The sequence below is a fragment of the Arachis ipaensis genome, chromosome B06 (assembly GCF_000816755.2).
Source record: "Arachis ipaensis cultivar K30076 chromosome B06, Araip1.1, whole genome shotgun sequence".
NCBI classification, from domain to species: domain Eukaryota; kingdom Viridiplantae; phylum Streptophyta; class Magnoliopsida; order Fabales; family Fabaceae; genus Arachis; species Arachis ipaensis.
In genome coordinates this window covers 134,073,988-134,077,691 of record NC_029790.2, presented here as the reverse complement: position 1 = coordinate 134,077,691, position 3,704 = coordinate 134,073,988, and the positions used below count along the sequence as shown (strand labels likewise).

The 3,704-nt window shown below is 31.2% G+C and overlaps 1 pseudogene; it reads right to left on the bottom strand.

Annotated features, from left to right (window-relative positions):
- LOC107605565 overlaps positions 979 to 3,704 on the bottom strand; it is a 5,196-nt pseudogene continuing 2,470 nt past the window's right edge.

Sequence of the window (3,704 nt, the reverse complement as noted above, 5' to 3'; positions counted from 1 at the left end):
TATAGCTAAATCACAAGAATCAATTTGCAAGCTGTATAATGATAATTTAATTAATAAGGATAAAGTACTATTTTCATCTCTCAATGTTTGTGCTAAATTCTAATTTAGTGTCTAATGTTTCAAACGTTCTATTTTTGCCTCAAAAAATTTTAAATAGGTTCAACGTTGTCCTACTATTAAATTTAACATTAATAGCTATCAGAATGAGTGATATGGACATTAATAACATTACTAGTTAAGTCATATCTACATAATTAAAACATTTTTGTAATACTTATTCTCTTTAATTTTCTTTTTGTACAAAACTCCAAATCTTAACAATCAACCATAAACGCTTCAAAATCAAAGAAAAAACTTTTATATTAGTGATCGTTGTGAATCAATTTTAATCTTCATAGATACTAAAATCGAATACTATTACCTCTTTATCAATATGTATATTGTTTGTGTTAAATTTAATTGTGAGATAATATTAAATCCGCTTAAATTTTTTTTGAGATTGAAATATAATGTTTAAGGTTTTTAGAACTGAAATATGACATTTAAAATATTAAAGACCAAATTGAAATTTAATTGAATGTTAAAACCAAAATAATACTTTACCCAATTAATAAATTAAGCCTAGGGACAAAGGTCTTAGAATTTAGAAGGGTAGTTAGTGTGTTATCTTCACTTGACTGATGTTGTTTGAAATATCATCATTAATTTATTGACAAGTTTACTACTCATCAGCACTGAGATAAATTAACCAAATCATTGCAATGATTTTTGTGTTTTATATAATAAATTTTTATGTCATTTCTATTTTATTTGTGTTTTATATAAAAAATTTCGATATCTTTTTTTCATCATCATCATTATCATTTTTTATTCTATTTTTCTTCTCATTCATAATATTTTTTTAAAATATACAAATAAAGAAGACAATTATGAATAAGAAATAAAAAGTATAAGAAGAAGAAGAAAAAACAACAACGATGATGAGAGAGAAGTGGAGGAAAAAAAAAGTATGCTTTGTAAAGAAGTATATATACACCAGCTCCAAAACTGCTAATTCAAAGGAAAAGAAATTCTTGCAATATGAACATTTAGTAACAATGCAATTTCCAAGTCACTGTTTCGGTATAACTATCATAGTGTAATCCCAGGAGTCGGAAAAAGTGTTGTCTTGTGAATGTTATCCAGGCCACAGAAGTGCATTACTAAACGCTCCAAACCAACTCCAAACCCACCGTGTGGTGGTACACCATATCTGAATCATCAACAAAGCAATTAGATTTTGACACAAGGTAATTCAATTTGCTGAAAATATGAATCATTCCCTCTGTCCAGTAATAAATATTAACGGTCGGTTAGACAGTTGTAAATTCCAAAATTTAATGTATTTGGATGATAAACCCTCAACTCTCAAATTAGTTCGCTGACAAAATGACAATTCAAATATTGATAACTACACCATAATAGACAGAATGTATAATGCTTCATTTTTGTTTTGAAAGTAATTCATCATTCTAGCAAACTCTGCCTATGTCAAGCTTGTTGCAAACATTATATAATCAGTCCCAAGTCCGGAAAAGAGAAGGATTGTGTTAGGCTTTCGATTGCCAATATAAACTTTGTTGAATCATGGATCAAACCATCATTTTTGCCCTAGAAATATCTAACAAAATAGTGCTCTCATTATGTGGGTGGATTTTCAGGTACTATGAAATAATTATCAGGGAACCATTTTGTCAACAAGAAATAATGATTTCTGTCAAGTGAAAACAATATTTCAGGTACCATGAAATAATTATCCATTTTTAAAAGACCAATTTGTCAACAAACTAATATTTCAAGGGTCAAGATAATGGGTTATCCATAAGGACACAAATTATGTCTAGATATACTGATTTTTAGACATAACGATTTTGTTAAAATGATAGTAGCTGCCAGAGTTAAACAAAGATGAACTGAGCAACAGGCTGTGAAGAATACCTGAAAGAATCAATATATGTAGATATCTTCTTGACATCAATGCTGCAAGTCTTAGCCCGTTTTTCCAACATCTCTGCATCGTGGACATGCTGAGCTCCTGAATCTGCTCACCTATGGGACAAGCAACACAGAACTTTGAATAAAAACCAGTGACAAACTCCAAGCTTTTGTGGAAATACTTATATCTATGAAGAAGCAATGATGGCTATAAGAAATACTTGCACACTCCTAGAACAACTATATCCATTTATTTCCATTTATAATGTTTAAAAATTATATAAAATATCAAGAATAAGTGGCTATTGATGTTTTTAGAACACATATTAAATGTGCTCTAGGAGTTTACAAGTATTCTCCTGTTGATAACAATATAGATGAAATGTTTAATGAAAACATTTCTTGTATTAATACAATGAATGGCAAAACCACTTATTGCTTACCTCTAATAAAAACATTAAATGAGTTGGAGTACTGTGAATTATCATAGCAAGGCGCATTGTGTAAAATGGGCTTCCAGCCAAGGGGTATCGGTAAAGGATATAGAACTCCATGCCATACCTATACACAAAAATGACAACCCAATGAAGTCCAAAATAATAGGTCATAAAAAGTAAATAAAATATTTGCACTTCTTTGTTATGTGTGCGCGTGTGAAAGAGAAGGAATTATGTTAGGGACTTGGGTATTATGGGTGCTCAAAATCCCACATCGAGTAGTATGGGATGCTTGATGTTGTATATAAGGAGAGTGGTTCTTCCCCCTTAACAGCTAGCTTTTAAGGTGTGGTTTCCCACTTTCTTTAGATATCTAACAATGGTATCAGCTAGACCGTAGCAAAGTGGCTACCATTGGGTCAGCTTCGATAGAGTGAAGCCGCCGTTGTGATGTCGGCTCTCCAAGGCCGGTGTATTGTTAGGGACTATAAACCATTTCCTAAAATTCTTATTAGCAAAGTTAAACAAAATTCTGAGTGTTGAGAGGTCTGATTCAACAGTTGCAAAGAAAACCGAGATCCATCTATAAGAGGAAAAATAGAGAGGAAGCCTCAGCATCAATAAAGAATGGGAACCTAATTAGGCATCAAGACAATAATTTCATCCTTTTTGGGACTATAAACCCACTTTCACTTGCAAGCACACGAGATTATGATATAGATCGCGAATAAGTAAAAATGTTCCTCAAGCCCAGTTATTTTTCAATTAACAATAGGGACTCCATAACATTTTCTAATAAACCGTTGACTATTATGAATCATGTTGCCCTTGACATTTTAGTTGAGATTAGAAATTAGAAACTAAAACGACATAACTTTTCACAGTGCAATAGCACCATATGATCCATGTAGCCGGCATAAACTAGTGGCCAGGACTTTGTTATTATCACTGTTGTTGTATAATCCCTCCATTTTTTTTACGCATGTCTTATTAAGAATAAAGTCAACCCATTCAATAAAATATAAATTTTTGTGCATTATTTGTGAATTAGATACTAAGAAAATTTTTAAGCTTACCTTGAGCATCTGAACCCCTTCTTCATATGTTAGACGAAGATACTGCATATCAAGGGGATATATCAAATCATAGAAGCCTTTACGCATTGCATTCATTTGCATTCACAATTTTCAACTGGTGGTTCATAACATAACAAATACAACATAGGATAACTAAGAATATTTACCCTTATTTTTTATGGAGAAAGAAATTTATTAGAATAGAAATGAATGTTTG